The sequence below is a fragment of the Somniosus microcephalus genome, chromosome 9 (genome assembly GCF_052327205.1).
Source record: "Somniosus microcephalus isolate GS21.2 chromosome 9, FLI_Smic_1.0, whole genome shotgun sequence".
Classification (NCBI taxonomy): Eukaryota; Metazoa; Chordata; class Chondrichthyes; order Squaliformes; family Somniosidae; genus Somniosus; species Somniosus microcephalus.
The window spans coordinates 216,184,058-216,200,998 of NC_140995.1; the positions used below are offsets into that span (position 1 = coordinate 216,184,058).

At 45.9% G+C, this 16,941-nt stretch overlaps 1 protein-coding gene and 1 long non-coding RNA gene across 2 annotated transcripts in view; one reads left to right on the top strand and one right to left on the bottom strand.

Annotated features, from left to right (window-relative positions):
* rmdn2 (regulator of microtubule dynamics 2) overlaps positions 1-16,941 on the bottom strand; it is a 198,599-nt gene that overhangs the window by 63,256 nt on the left and 118,402 nt on the right. The gene's annotated exons all lie outside the window — the stretch shown is intronic.
* On the top strand, positions 5,685-13,754 carry LOC147113025 (uncharacterized). Its single transcript, XR_015079617.1, has 2 exons — positions 5,685-6,334; positions 11,645-13,754. It is a non-coding gene; the product is annotated as an uncharacterized LOC147113025 (long non-coding RNA).

Here is a 16,941-nt window from a genome sequence, read left to right on the forward strand (position 1 = left end):
GGTAGCACATTCGCCTCTCAGTCAGAAGGTTGTGGGTTCACGTCCCACTCCAGTGCAGTGCTAAGGGAGTGCTTCACTGTCAAAGGTGCCATCTTTTGGATGAGATGCTAAACCGAGACCCCGTCTGCTCTCTCAAGTGGACGTAAAAGAACTCATGGCACTATTTTGAACAAGAGCCCCTGGGAGTTATCCTTGGTGTCCTGGCCAATATTTATCCCTCAATCAACAGAACAAAAACAGATTATCCGGTCATTATCACATTGCTGTTTGTGGGACCTTGATGTGTGCAAATTGGCTGCTGCTTTTCCCACATTACAACAGTGACTACACTCCAAAAGTACTTCATTGGCTGTAAAGCGCTTTGAGATGTCCGGTGGTCGTGAAAGGTGCTATATAAATGTAAGTCTTTCTTTCTTAAGTCAGTGTTCATTTCTAAGGCTAAGTTTTATTGAACTCAACACTGTAGGTTTCAAAACTTGCAATCTACATGGGTACATAATTGTATAATACTGGGAAGTTTGTACAGATTTTAATTAGAATGAACTTATTCCCATAACCTGTAAATAAGGGAATGTGGAATGCTGATTTTCTTCCTTCCTCACCAAGAGCCTTGGTGAGACCACAGCTGCAGTACTGTATATAGTTTTGGTCTCCTTACCTAAGGAAAGATATACTTGCCATAGAGGGAGTGCAACAAAGATTCACCAGACTGGTTCCTGGGATGGGGAGGATTGTTTTATGAGGAGAGATTGAGGAGACCAGGCCTATATTCACTAGAATTTAGAAGAATGAGAGGTGATCTCAGTGAAACATATAAAATTCTTACAGGGCTTGATAAGGTGGATGCTCGGAGGATGTTTCCCTGGCTAGGGAGTCTAGAACTAGATGTCACAGTCTCAGAATAAGGGGTCGGCCATTCAGGACTGAGATGAGAAGACATTTCTTCACTCAAAGGGTTGTGAATCTTGGGAATTCTTGAATGCTCTACCCTAGAGAGCTATGGATGTTCAGTATTGAGTATATTCAAGACAGAAATTGATAGATTTTTGGATATTAAGGGATATGGGGATAGTGCGGGAAGATGGAGTTGAGGTAGAAGATCAGCCATGATTTTACTGAATTGCAGAGCAGGCTCGAAGGGCCTACTCCTGCTCCTATTTCTTATGTTCTTACCTTTGGTGTGGTCTTCTGTGAATGAAGTTCAACCTCTACAAATGACTATGCCATCATCCAAACAGGCAAAACCACTAGAGCGCTATCTCTTTAAAATTCTGAGATCACACGACAGCCATGCAAGCACGTCTTCCCCAAAATCTCATTCTGATATTTCACCTTTTCTGAAGGGAGGTAGCAGTGCAAGTCCATGCAACAAGGGAAGAATCGTACACAAGAAAAAAAGTCGCAAAAAGTCCAGATCAGAGAAGGAATCAAAGGTAGTCATGAAAGGAAATTTCTATGTGAAGCTGTAGCTACATTCAAGAACAAGCAAGACTATACAAAGCTTAAATAAAATTAATATTCTACTTCACTCATTCTATTTCCACATACAAATGAATAATGCCACAGCATTACAAATAGGCGGAGAGAGTTGATGAATTATTACTTGCATCGGTGCTCCAGGCTGACTACAGAATCAAGACCATTAAGCTTCATGAAAACCTACAAATTGTCTGTAAAACAGCTGCTTATATTAAAAGTGAAGAGAAACCTTTTAAATATTGACCCATGATGTTGCCACAACATGAGAAGGAAGATTCTTAACATTTCCTGGTGGATTGCAACCAACTAAACAATAGTTGGTACATTCTGATACTTGGAGCGCTATTTAGTGATAGGAACAAAAAATTAGACAAAATCAAATGAAGCAATTGTTTACGATAGCAAAATACTGCAGATGTTGGAAATCCGAGATAACAACAGAAAATGCTGGAAAAACTCAGCAGGCCAGGCAACATCTGTGGAGAGAAAATAGAGTCAACGTTTCGGGTCAAACCCTTTGTCAAGACTGAAGGCCAGGCTGGGAGAGAACAAAAGAGAAGTGAAGAGACATTAAGAGGTATTCAAAACGAGACGGTGATAGGACTAGTGGAGACAAAAGACGGCTCTAGATTAGGTGTGAAATGTGCTGGCAGAATGGGAGGCAGCTGCCATGTGGGAGAGAAAAAAAGGGGGGGGAAAAAGGGTCAAAACAAAGGTGTGGATAAAAAATAAGTAAAAATGTAATGGGGGCCGAGGTTATGATCTGAAATTGTTGAACTCGATATTGAGTCTGGAAGGCTGTAAAGTGCCTAATCGGAAGATGAGGTGCTGTTCCTCGAGTTTACGCTGAGCTTCCGTGGAACAATGCAAGAGCCCGAGTACAGTGAGGTCTGAATGGGAATGGGGCGGTGAATTAAAATGAAGCAATTGTTTAGATTGGCAGATGTCCTTGGTTCTCCATGTACAAGATCACAAGGCCTTATAAACATTAAAACTATAGCATTGTGCCCAGAGAGGAAGCACACAATGGCAAGTAAATTTTAACATGGAGATTTCCCGATATAAAAGAAAGAAGGGTGCAGTTTTAGGAATAACTTTTTAATGTGGCTTTTCTATCCAAATACCAAATGACACAAGATACATACAACACTAGAGTATTAAGGTGCAGAAATGAATGCAAGCTATTTCTGATCCATACTTAAAATACACAAAACTATGAATTTAACTGTTCAGACAAAAGCTGATGAAGGTCAAGATGCAAGTCCCAGGTAACCACGACTAATGGCCGCGATTTTCCCTACCTCGACAAGTCCGGTGCGGCCGGGGTCGGTGGCCGGTTGTGACCCCGCTGCTGGCTCCAGCCCGCTGTCCAAAGTGATTTTACGTTGATTGGGCTTGTTAAGCCCGTCCAACACGTTTGCCGGCAAATTGAAGGAAGCGGGTTTGATGACGTCACTTGATGATGCGTCATCAGCCGGTTTCCTTACGCAAATTGATTTTGACAGTTGCGCTGTCAGTGTTCTACAGCACTGAGGTGCTGCAAACACCAACAATCACAGCACAGAGGTGCACGGCTGCACCCAGGCTCTCCATATACTTATGGAGGGGGTCACAGCACGCAGGGAGGTCCTTTTACTTTCACATGGACGGAGGAGACCTCCCCAGGACATCAATGCAGCCTAGTTGCACATTGCACAGGAGGACACAAGCAGGGATGTCATTAGGAGGACCAGGCTGCAGTGGCGCAAACCTTTCAATGATCTCAGTAGATCACAAAATGTTACTGCAAAGCCACACTCAACCTCATCCTGCTGTGCCACGCATTACATCCCCATCACTCTGCCTTCCCTACCCTACTCCTGCACATCCTTACTCACACCAACTTACCTTGCAGCTCCACCCATCCCTCTCTATCTACATTATCACTTCCCCATCTCACTAGCCACCCCTCACACTCGCCCTCATCCTAGTCCAATCATGCCAACTAACACACAAACGTAGGCACTTGTGTGTTTTAGCCAATGTTCATGTGAAGTTTCTGTTAATGTGCTGTCATACTTTGAAATCTTTATTTTCAACACTTTGCATTCTTGGACAGATTTGTGTGCACCTTTGGAAGTGGCTTAGTGAGTTGCAGTGAATGGTGCGACATAACGGTAACCCCCCGCAATGGCGAGGAGTGTGAAAGGAATGGCTTGACCATTGTAGGGATGCTTAATGGTGTTGGTGTGGGGTGGTGCCAATCTGGCGCATCATGTGGCAGCCAGGGTGTACAGTGTAAAGTGAAGTAAATCTGGGTATGGCGAGGCCATCCCTGGCCTCCTGGCCAACAATGTGCTCGGGTGCTGATGCCCTTGCCCTTGCCCTGTGCAGCATCAGAAGGTTGGTTTTGTTGTAGATGCTGCTGGTGTGCCTGATGCTACTGGTGTTGGGCTAATCGTGGTGGGATTATGAGGACCAAGATGAGATCGTTTCCAAGTGCACCGATGCTGCTGTAATAGATGGCAGGTGAAGTTGAGATGACAGAAGCGATCTGTCAATGGTAAGAGAGGTTGTTCCAATGAGGTGACACTGGATACAGAATTTATTCCAAATGCTTGCAACCTGCATAAAGCTCAATCTGTCTTCCAAATGCAGTAAGCAACAGCTTCTGACCTTGGAAAGTGAACAGCTATGAGATGGGAGCTTTTATAGCACGTTTGCAGTGGTCAAGTAGAAATGATTTCATGGTGACACAACTTCCGACCTGCTGAGCTGACGTGATCCCCGAGCAGCTTGGAACCCATGGGCAACCTTGTAAAATTTAAAGGTGAGCTCAAAATAGTTTTTAAGCGGCTGTTAACAAGCACTTAGTCACCTAAATTGCCTCCCCGCCGATTGGTGTCGGGTCTATTCAGCGATGATAGACCCGACATCTGGGAAACTAGCGTGGCAGCGGGTTCTTTGCCCCTCCATTCTTGATGGCTATTTGGTTATCTGTTACATCCTTGTTTCTTGTAATTCTGAGGATCTGCCTGGGCTCATCTCCTTAAGTTTCCATTTATTGTTTCAAAGGTTAGTAAGATGTGCCTTCTGTATATTTTATATGCAACATTCCTTTCTTTTTGATGGTTGGCGTACTTTTCGCTGCTGGCATTTTTTCTATAATTCTTGAATGCTCAAATGTATTAACCCCTAGTTGAACAGCTATGCAGGTTGTCCTATGCATCAAGATTAATGATTTGCTCCAGGGGGTCTTTAGAATGTTGCTTCTGACCTCATGGGCTCCATTTGCCGGTTTTCAGCATCACAGAGGACTCACTCTGCTAATTTATCCTTGCTCATTGAGAAAATGAGGCCTGTCCATCTCAGTTGTGCCTGAATCAGTATAGACCAAATACAATTAGCCCCCAAATGAGTGGGTATCGTGGTGTTTGGGATTTTGCCCTGCCACTTTAAGTTCATGAAAGTACGAAAGGCGCTGTAGATGGAACTCATTGAGTTGAACATTTCTTCCTAGATTGGACATTGCTTATTACTCCAGACTTGATGGGAGCAATTTTCAACTGCTGAACACCCCTTTCTTGCCTGAAAAATGGTGGTCAGCAATTGAAAATTGGGAGGGCGGGTGGGCATCTTGGCTGTCCCATTGAAGCCCAAGGCCAATCTGATGCAATTTTCAGGTGGGCTTGTAAATGGGCGAGCAACCCGCCCACTTAAAAAGGTGGTAGGCTGCTTAAATATACAAAATGGAATCCTACACTGGTTGTAGGACTTCAAATGCAGTTTTTCCAGTTACAAAGGGGGTAGTGTGCGTTCTACTTATTTGTACCAGGTATTAAGCAGGCTAACCAGCTGTCCTTTAGAGACCGCTGGAGGGTGTTCACAAAATGGCCCAAAAAACTTTCATTTTTTTTGGTGGGTCCAGGAGGGCCCTCCCCGCTCTTCCAGACTTGACTCAGTGTGGGATCCAGCTAAATTCCCACTGTACCTCAACCGGCGAGCCCCAAATATGTATGGACAGTAATCAGGTTTATTCAACCTATATTTCTGACTTCTGGTTCAGAGTTCTGTTCTATTACTACACAGGCATTACCTGCAAATTATTTTAGTTTGGCATACTATTCTGATTGTTCTACTAACTGATTTATTGAAATTTACAATTAAAAGGATACAAGAATAGAATGAATAAACTGTTTTTATGGACCATAATTGCCAACAATTCACTTACCATGTTCTGAAAGGATTGTGGAAATATAGAAAAAGGGGCAACTATAGATTGCAAGGCTTGCTGGGATATTATATTCGGTCAACTTAGAATTAGAGCTTACCTCAGCAACTAATACCAGACAAGCTGTCAGCAGCTGTAACAACAATGAGGATGTGATAACCGAAACCAGACACAACAATGAGTAAGGGTCGAGAAAAGGCTAGTCCCTATAAGGAGATGGTAACTGTTACTAGGCAAAGACGAGTGTTAATTTGATAACACTGTTAAAGTGGTTAATTAGATAAGAATAACACTGCTGAGGAACTTGTTTACTTAAGTGTATAAATATGCTGCGATTACTGATGTTTTTTGGAGTTGCTAGCCTAGCCCTTGACTAGGCACTCTCCCCTTGTGCACAAGTAAAATAAACTAACAATCTGACGGTACTGCTTGTGTGTTAGAGTCTTACTCGGAGTCGAGATTTCGACTGGACGGTGCGCGAGTGTAATCTGTTTGTCTTGGCGAGAGTACTGCAATCTGTAAGACTCACTTCAGGGTTGAGTTGAAATTTTTGTAATCACTTCCTCTTTCAGCTTGACGGTAAAAGGAGACAGATTCCGAAAACTTGAACCCTGAAACAGACCAGGCAGATTGTATAAGGGGAAGGTAAGAAAATACGTCGTTAAGAGGTCCCTGTTTCTTGTGTGATAGGATAAGTACCCTTGTGTGATAGGGTAAAGGTGAAAAGGGACAGAGTCCGTGTGTGATCGGACCGATCCTTGTTGGATAGGATCTTAGAATGATTAAATAACTAGGTTCGTTAAGAGGTTCCTGTTTCTTGTGTGATGGAAACAATTACCCTTGTGTGATAGGGGAAAAATAAGAAGGGACGTGATCCTTGTTTGATAGGATCTTAAAGTTGTTGCTGTGTTAAGGACTCAGTCTGTAGGGGCGTACAACGCAGACTGAGAATTGACTATATGTTTAGTTAGAGCATAAGGATTATGATCTGTATACCCCTTTGGGTTTTCGCGATTTTTATTATCTTCGTAATATTATTACAGGTATGTGCATATTTTTGTGCGTCAATTGTCTGTGAGCTAATAGGAAGACATAACAGGGAACTCAATAAGGGAGGTTGTGTCTCAGAAACACTTAAATTGGTGGAGAGTAAACAGTGATCGGTTGATCGACACACCTGTGGTCCGTGTCCAACAGTATCTCACACCCAGACTGAGCCCGAATTAAGAGCCCAAATGGGTCACGTGATGGCCAGGTGAAGTGGGCGTAGAGAACTCGATTGGAACGGAAGGATTGTGATACCGAATACCTGTGATAACCTCAACCATTAAGAATGGGTGCCAGAGCAAGCAAAATACCAGAAAAGGGCACACCAGCCTGTTATATGCTCCAGAATTGTGGTCAGACATCAATAAATGACTTACCAAAATGGGTAAAATGGACCAAAGGGAAATAGGCCGTTTCCACCAGATGGTACATTTAACCTAGACAGGATAACGTGTCTCGAGGAGTGCCTCTTAAATAGGGACCCAGGAAGGAGTGGTAAGAAGGTGAATTGGTCAGCATTTGGGGACTGGAAACGAGAAGCTGAGAAAAGACGTGAGCGAGTATCGAGGCTAGTAGTGCAGGCCGTAGAAAGAAAAAGCAAGTCGAGGAAGGTAAAGGGGATGTAGGAATTCATAAACAAATGATATTAAGGGGGACACGAAGAAATAGACCAACTGCCCCTCGTTGGACTGACGAGGAGGAGGAAGAAGTAGAGGAAGAAATATATAATCCCTATCCACCGCCACCATACCTACCCCAACCAGTCCAAAATCCAGGTGGGCAAAATCAGGGTCCAGTAAACAATCCTCCAGCCCCGGTTCAACAACCAGGCAACAACCCTAATGGGGATGGTCACGGCGCCGCAGCACAAGTAGGTGGGTCAGGCGCACCCGCAAATAACACTAGGGCTCAGGAACGTCTGAGGCAACAACAGCAGCAAGAAAAACAAGCACAGTCACTAGGACAACAAAGACAGGAATTGGAAGGACAGGGCGCGACGGGACATGACGGCCAGGCAACTGGGTCAGTAACTCCAATAGTGGCCGTACTGACATTGGATCCTGGCCCACCTGGAATGTTCCCGCTCAGATATTTTCCGAATACCCAACAAGCGGGAGGGCCACCAGTGGCGGTCCACCGACCTTGGACCCCAAGTGAATTAAGAACTATGGTGGATGAGCTTCCAGACCCAAAATTAGAATTAGAAAAGGCTCTGGAACAGTTAAAAACAATTGTCCTTTGCCATGAACCAAGTATTTTGGATGGGGAAATATTGATGAAAGCATGGTTAAAGGAGTCTAAGTTTAGAATGTTAGAGCAGCATTTTGATGGTTTCTTAAACCATCGTCAGGATCAAGCTGCAGGTCCTACCACAAGACCACAAGGTGATTTCTGGACAAATTGTTGGACTGCATTGCATACAGCATTCCCGAAAAAGACAAATTGGGCACAAGATGAATGCATTTAAACATCTGAGGGAGTGTGGGTTCACCATGACGGCATCGTGGTGGCACCCAGATCTTTGCTCCCATGGATTGCCCGCTGTGTTCATACATAAGAACATAAGAAATAGGAGCAGGAGTAGGCCAATCGGCCCCTCGAGCCTGCTCCACCATTCAATAAGATCATGGCTGATCTGATCCCAACCTCAAATCTTCTATCACTCTCTATCCGACCCAAACCCATGTGATCTCCCGGGAGAGGCGAAAAACCAGATAAAAAACCCAATGGCCAATTTGGGAGAAAAAATCTGGGAAATTCCTCTCCGACCCATCTAGGCGATCGAAACTCTTCCAGGAGATCACTCTGTCCCTATATTTTCTACAGTACTTACCTTCTGTAAAGGCGATCTCCACCCCAGCCAGGAACAGGAATAAAACCATCTCCTGAAATCTAACACAGAATTAGAACACAAGGGGGGAGAAATTGGGTGAGTAGCGCCACCTGTTAGCGCCTAAAGAGGCAGTCAGTGGCTGTAGCGCCACTGGCTGCGTCTGCGGCGATATTCAGTAGGGGCGCTAATGGTGGCGGCGCAGCGCAAATGCCTATGATGTCATCGGTGTGCGCAGTGCCCCAATCGTGCCCCGTTCGCGATATTTGGTAGCGAACACCGCAGTTGCGCCGCTCGCTACCCGCGCCCGGTTCACGGGGCCTTACTGTGCCGGCAGCGGCGCAAGTTAAGGTGGAGGTGCGGGACGGCCGCTTTTTTGGCGGCCGCCTGCCATCACCTCCGTCCCCGGCCTCCGAACCCCCCCCCCCCCCCCCCGCGGCATTGCCGGCTGTTTCCCGAGAGCCCGGCACTTCTCCTTGGTGCCGGGCTCATTTGCCGGCACTCGCGATCGGGGCTCGTGCTGTTGCAGGCACCTCCCCCTTAACAGTGGGAGGAAGGCCTGCAGTACTGCAGTGTGCCGTGCCGCAGCATGTGGCGCTACGGCACGTTGCGCTGCGATAATCAGTTTCAGCGCCCTAAGAGGGACGCGGAGCGCCTCGAGCCTCGCCCCGTGTCCCTCGAGCGGCACTGAAACTGAATTTCTGGCGATCGGTATCACTCCGATCGCTGCGCTAAATCCTGCGCTCCGCCGACTTTTGCCCCACTTTGGCGCCCCAACCCAATTTCTAGGCCAAGAAGTAGGAGCAGAACCAGGCTACACGGCCCCTGGGCCCGCTCCGCTACCCACAGGGCCATGACCATTCCGAACCTAGACTCATGTCCAATTTCCTGCCCGCTCCCCGTAACCCTTAATTCCCTTTACTTCTAGGAAACTATCTATTTCTGTTTTAAATTTATTTAATGATGTAGCTTCCACAGCTTTCTGGGGCAGCAAATTCCACAAACCTACCACCCTCTGAGTGAAGAAGTTTCTCCTCATCTCAGTTTTGAAAGAGCAGCCCCTTATTTTAAGATTATGCCCCCTAGTTCTAGTTTCACCCTTCATTGGGAACATCCTCACCGCATCCACCCGATCAAGCCCCTTCACAATCTTATATATTTCAATAAGATCGCCTCTCATTCTTCTGAACTCCAATGAGTAGAGTCCCAATCTACTCAACCTCTCCTCATATGACCACCCCCTCACCCCTCATCCCCGGGATTAACCGAGTGAACCTTCTTTGTACTGACTCGAGAGCAAGTATGTCTTTTCTTAAGTATGGACACCAAAGCTGTATGCAGTATTCCAGGTGCGGTCTCACCAATACCTTGTACAACTGCAGCAATACCTCCCTGTTTTTATATTCTATCCCCCTAGCAATAAAAGCCAACATTCCATTGGCCTTCTTGATCACTTGCTGCACCTGCATACTAACTTTTTGAGTTTCGTGCACCAGGACCCCCAGATCCCTTTGTACTACAGTACTTTCCAGTTTCTTGCCATTAAGATAATAACTTGCTCTATGATTTTTCCTGCCAAAGTGCATAACCTCACACTTTCCAGTATTGTATTCCATCTGCCAAATCTCTGCCCACTTACTTAGCCTGTCTATGTCACTTTGCAGGTTTTTGATGTCCTCCTCACTCACTACTTTCCCTCCCATCTTTGTATCATCTGCAAACTTTGATATGTTACACTCGGTCCCCTCCTCCAAATCATTACAATCTATATTAAAGAGTTGGGGACCCAGCACTGACCCCTACGGAACACCACTAGTTACTGATTGCCAGTCTGAGAATGAACCATTTATCCCAACTCTCTGCTTTCTGTTAGAGAGCCAATTCTCCACCCACGCCAGAATATTACCCCCAATCCCGTGATTTTTTATCTTAAGCAATAATCTTTTGTGTGGCACCTTGTCAAATGCCTTTTGGAAGTCTAAATACACTACGTCCACTGGTTCTCCTTTATCCACCCTGTATGTTACTTCCTCAAAGAACTCAAGCAAATTTGTCAAACATGACTTCCCCTTCATGAAACCATGCTGAGTTTGTCCTATTAAATTATGTTTATCCAAATGTCCCATTACTGTTTCCTTAATAATGGACTCTAACATTTTACCAACCACAGATGTTAGGTTAACAGGTCTATAGTTTCCAGCCTTCTGCCTACTACCCTTTTTAAATAAGGGTGTTACATTAGCAGTTTTCCAATCTGCCGGGACCTTTGCTGAGTCCAGGGAGTTTTGGAAAATTACCAATGCATCCACAATCCCTACCGCCACTTCCCTCAAGACCCTAGGATGTAAGCCTTTCACACATGTGGGCAAAGGGGAGTGGCAGACTATATTGCATAGACATGGTACGCACCGGGTATTTTGGCAATTACAAAACAAATTAGTGAAAAGTGTACTACCTGTCAGACGATGAATCTGGGAAAAACGGAGAAAGTACAGTCTGCCTCCCACCCAAATCCAACAGGACCTTTTGTAAATTTGCAAATGGATTTTATTGAATTACCCGCATGTATGGGTTTTAAGTATGTATTGGTTATTATAGATGTGTTTTCTAAATGGGTTGAAGCTTTTCCATGTAAAAAGAATGACGCTGTTACTGTCGCTAAATATTTGTTAAAGGAAATTGTACCACGATTTGGTATACCTGTACAACTCTCGAGTGACAATGGGTCACATTTCACTGGGACAATTATGCAAGAGATGTGTAAGGCTTTGCAAATCAATCAGCATTTTCACTGCAGCTATTACCCACAGTCAGCCGGGCTGGTGGAGCGATATAATGGAATGTTGAAAAATAAGTTGTGATGAGACTGGACTCAAATGGGTCGAACTGTTACCCCTGGCATTGATGGCAATGCAGTCAGCAACAAATAGAACAGGATTATCACCACATGAAATCGTCATGGGACGTCCCCAACGTTTGCCTTTTTCTGCACCGTTTACTGCTAAACAAATGGACATTCACAAAATGGAAGAAAATATGCTAAACTATTGCATTGCTCTAACAAAATGTATTTCTAGTTTCCATTCGCAGGTAAAAGAAGCCCAAGTTGACCCTGCTGAAGGAAGATGCCATAGCTTGGAGCCTGGCGAGTTCGTTTGCGTAAAGGTGTTCAAGAGAAAGAGTAGCCTTCACCCAAGATTTGAGGGTCCGTTCCAGATCCTGTTAACCACCAATACTGCTGTAAAGGTGAAAGAGAGACCAACATGGATCCACGCCTCGCACTGCAAAAGAGCTCCAGAACACGAGGAAAAGGAATCACCAACCCCATCAGTAAATGGAAATGGACATTAGGACTATGTTTCCTTGTGACACTTATAATACCTGTAATGCCCGGATTGCATGTAAACACCTTCTTGTATATGTCCCTCAAATACGCTACGGAAAACAATAAGGAAGGAGGTTGTTGGGTATGTACCCAAATCCCTATCCACTCTAAGGGAGGGATTCCTCTTAGACCTGTCCCACTTAATCTGTCAGAAGTAGTAGAATGGTATATATACCAGAGCGGCACACGCCAATCCCCTAGGATGATAAGAGTTGCATCTGTGGTAACAGACGGAAAGAGAGAGGCATCCTCGAGTTTGTCATTTTACCTCATATCTGCAGAGCCCTGGAAAGCAGGGGGATATTATCTGAACACCTTCGAAGGGTGGTACCAACCAAGGTATGACCGCTCCCAACAGCCTCCCTTCCTCACCCTCACCAAGGCCACAGGTATGGGAAGGCTACCGGGGACAATATATTTAGTAAGGAACTTGGCTGGGGGAATATTCGTAGGCACTAGTTGGTGCGAGTATAATTTTACAATAACTGGTACTGCTGACGGGTTCCCCCTTTCTACGTCCTCTCAGTATTATGGTTGTACACTGGAAGTCCCATACGCCAACCAGACAGGTACTTTCAACTACTCCCTGGTATCCGCAGGGTTTGATGTTGATAAAACCACCTCGTACAATGGGACATACTTTATTTGTGGCCACAAGGCATACCCCTGGTTGCAAAGGGGCTGGACAGGATCATGTTACCTGGCATATGTGGTGCCATACATTCATCACTTGCCCTCTCTAGCGAATCATCACCATTATCGATCCAAAAGAGCTATTACAGAAACAGAACGGTTCTTCGCTATCCTATTCCCCGGGTATGGAACAGCCAGGGCAATAAAAGAAATTCGGCTTGTAGCCTCGATTCTTGAGGAAGTAGCCAATGACACGGCTAAGTCACTGAGTAAAATCGACACCGAGATGGTGGCAATACGCACAGTTGCCCTACAGAATAGAATGGCTCTAGACTATTTGCTAGCAGAGAAGGGTGGAACATGTGCCCTGATAGGATCCGAGTGTTGCACATACATTCCTGACAATTCTGAGGAAATAGGTGATTTAGTGGACCACATCCGAAAGAAATTGAAAAGTTAAAAGAACCAGGTTCTTGGGGCATATTTGATTGGGCAGACGGATGGTTAGGGCCTATAGGTCAGTCCTTTGTACAAGGGCTGATCATATTCCTGATCATTATCTTTGCCCTATATTTGGTATTTGTCCTGATAAAATGCCGCTGTGCGCGACTAGGGGCTGCAGCCGCACCGGAGGGGGCGGCCACTATGATGATAGCAACAACCCCAGAAACCTCAGAGAAGGTAGAAACCATGGAGATGGAAAGACTCTGTAAAATTCAGTTAGACTAAAGTTATTGTCCTTGTAAGGACAAAAGGGGGGAATGTGGAAATATAGAAAAAGGGGCAACTATAGATTGCAAGGCTTGCTGGGATATTATATTCGGTCAACTTAGAATTAGAGCTTACTTCAGCAACTAATACCAGACAAGCTGTCAGCAGCTGTAACAACAATGAGGATGTGATAACCGAAACCAGACACAACAATGAGTAAGGGTCGAGAAAAGGCTAGTCCCTATAAGATGGTAACTGTTACTAGGCAAAGACGAGTGTTGATTTGATAACACTGTTAAAGTGGTTAATTAGATAAGAATAACATCGCTGAGGAACTTGTTTACTTAAGTGTATAAATTATGCTGCGATTACTGATGTTTTTCGGAGTTGCTAGCCTAGCCCTTGACTAGGCACTCTCCCCTTGTGCACAAGTAAAATAAACTAACAATCTGACGGTACTGCTTGTGTTAGAGTCTTACTCGGAGTCGAGATTTCGACAGGATGAGTACACAAGAATTGCATAAATCAAATGAATGATAGAAAGTGCGGACTTAACAAACACACATCAAATGTAATATTGTCAATGCAACTCACTTGCAACTGTGGAACTTGTTAAATATGTGGCATATCAACTTAGTGGCACAGCTTTCAGCACCTATCCATATCAAGTATGCCCCATTCACTGAGTGAGATAATAGTTTTAAACATACATGAAATAAAATAAACAGAAACACACATACTCCATTCATGCTGAGGATGAAGCTGAAAGAGTGCGAGGAGTGTTAGTAGACTCAACTTGCCCAGTGCAGCAATCAACAAAGCCAACAGAATGCTGAAATACATAGAAAAACAGTAGAATATATGTCAGCAGTAGCTGTGCCCAAATATACAGTGCTGTAGTCATACTACATTTCGATTACTGCATCCAATTATCCCAATTCGTGGTGGTCTGTTGCATCTCCACAACTTGGCCATCCAACTCCACAACGCAGCCCTTGCTACCATAGGTTCCACGACAAGAGGAAGAAGAGGAGGAAAAAGAGGCAGAGGAGGGCTGTCCGTAAGCACATCAGACTCTGGTTCTCCTGAATAAAACCCCAGATCCCCGTTGCTCAACACTTCCCCACCTTACCATCCCGCTGTCACGGAACATCACAGCGTCCTCTTGGCCACAATGCTGAAATGAAAACTACCACAAAACAAAGTACAGATGGCCTTGAAGGATGACTTCGAGCAGCTCTGAGCCTAGAAGGCCCGGCAGTGGACTGCACCACCTCGGCATGGGCGGCAGCAGTCTGAGCTGGCTGGCTGGCACGCAACAGCAAGGGCACTGGCACAGTGGCAGTTGTGGGAGGATGAATGCGGTCATCCTGAGAGAGGACAACAGGCTCTTGCTCCAAGGAGCCACTGCCACTCCCCCAGGGAGGCGCTTCAGCAATCCTAGTAATCTGTCGGAGGACAGATTGCCGGACTGCTGTGACACCCTGTAAGCCCATTTCAACAGTGGTAAACACATCCAAGATGGCAGTAGTCGGAGCTTGCGTGGCAGCAAGCTGAGCCTGCATGACAGATGTTTTAGCTTCCACTGCGCGCTAGATGTTGGGTCGCTTCCGCTTGTGCTGCAATGGAAGCCGAGACATCAGCCATTAGACCCTGCATCATGGTTGGGTCCACAAGTGCGCTGAATTGCCCATCACTTCCATCCTAGAAATCATGGGCTCCAAGCTCTGAGAAAAGCCCTATGCAAAGTTGGTGCCGGACTCCTCCATGCTCCTTAACATTGACAACACACTCTCTGGCAGGCCTGCTAATGCACCAAGCATTTGTGTGTGCATGCCCATCACCTTTCTTCTGTAGGCCGTCCCATTGAAGATCTCATCTGAGTCCTGTGCAGCAGAACTCGTATATGGCCTTGCCCTCTGGGGAGCTGGCACCTGCGTTACCCTTTCCCCCTGCCCTGGCTGCAGGCCACTCGTGCCTGATGATACACCACGTGCAGATCCCACCTCTATGCTACCCTCTAAAGTACGTGCCAGTATCTGAGCTGGTGCCTACGAATGTGAGATCGCGTGATGGTGTCTCTTCTTCTCAATCACTCTTCTCTTGCTCTTCCTGCACTGGCTGGCCAGGTTGGAGTTCTTGGGTATTTGAAATGAGAAAGGCACCAGGGTTGTGGTGAGGGGAGGGGGTGAAAGCAAGATGTGCATGCTTATACCACCAGCAGCTTATGATAAGAGATTGTGGGATGTGAGAAGGAGAATTAGCTATGAGCATACCCTCATCTTCAATGGTTTCGGCCTCGCCACTCGCCACGGCCCCTCCAATAATGTCGAGCACCGTCTCCACCAGTTGGATAAGGATATGTAGGCTTGCCTATCTCCCGCCGGTTAGCTAATGCTGCCTGTGGTTATGAGCCATCTTGCTCTGTAAGACAGAGGGAAGTGTGTCAGTGAGTGTGGTGTAGTGTGTTTGGGTGATGTGCTTGTCATGGTTGAATAGCTGGCAGTGTGTGCAAGATGCGAGTGTGGGTGTGAGGCTTGTAGCAGTGATAAGTGTGAGAGAGTGAGCTGAAGCTATGAATGTGAGGTTTGAGTTGTGATTGATGGAAATTGTTAGTAGGCTTGTGATTGGGGTGTGGTGTAATGAGTAATGTGTAAGCCTAGTGGTGCAGTTGGTGGGAGACGACATTTGAAGATGCATTCAATAACCTTGACCACTTGTGTGGCAACAAGCTGAGTCTGCATGAGAGCAGTCTGAGTTTGCATGACAGAAGTCTGAGCTTCCACTGCAGCACTAGACGTTGGGCCGCTTCCGCTTGTGCTGCAATGGAAGCTGAGACATTGGCTATCAGACCCTGCATCATGGTTGGGTCCACAAGTGCGCTAATGGAGTTGCCCATCACTTCCATCCTGGAAATCATGGGCTCCAAGCTCTGTCCAAACCCTGTGCAAAGTTGGTGCAACTCCTCCATGCTCTTGACCATGACAACACGCTCTCTGGCAGGCCTGCTAATGCACCAAGCCATGTGATGGAGGTCATTGAACTTCTTCAACACTGCATCCATGTCCTCGGGGCAAGACTGCTGGCACTGATCTCATCAGCTATCTGCTCCCACTGCCTTCACAGTGTGTATTTGGAGGGCTTCCTGCAGATAGAGGACCTGTCTTCTCCTTTCCATCCCCTGCACTAAGGCCTCTAGTGCTGTTGCCGAGAACCATGGAACCCTTTCTCTGGCTTGTTGTGCTATTATTCACTCTACTTCTTTCTGAGCCTTGCCTCCACAACCAATTGCATGAGCTGCTGCAAGCTGAATGCACCTCTCCTTTAAGAGGTGCAAACTGCCTTTAAGAAGTGGAGGCTAGCTTTAATTGGAGCTAGCCATGCACAAACTTTGGCCCCCCTGCTGAGCGTTCAGCCACTCAGCAGAATGTTCAGCGCTGGGCTGAACTCTGTAATCATTATAATTAGTAAGCAGCACGAAGTTTGCATACTGCTTGCATTCCTTTCAATGGGCGTGGGCCGAATGCGCATCGTGATCCCCAAACACGTTTTCAGGGGCTTTCGAATTTTTTACCCTTGGGCTTTTCAACTTGGAAAGGAGGCATCAGATAGGCATATAAGATAATTAAAGAATGGAAAAAGATA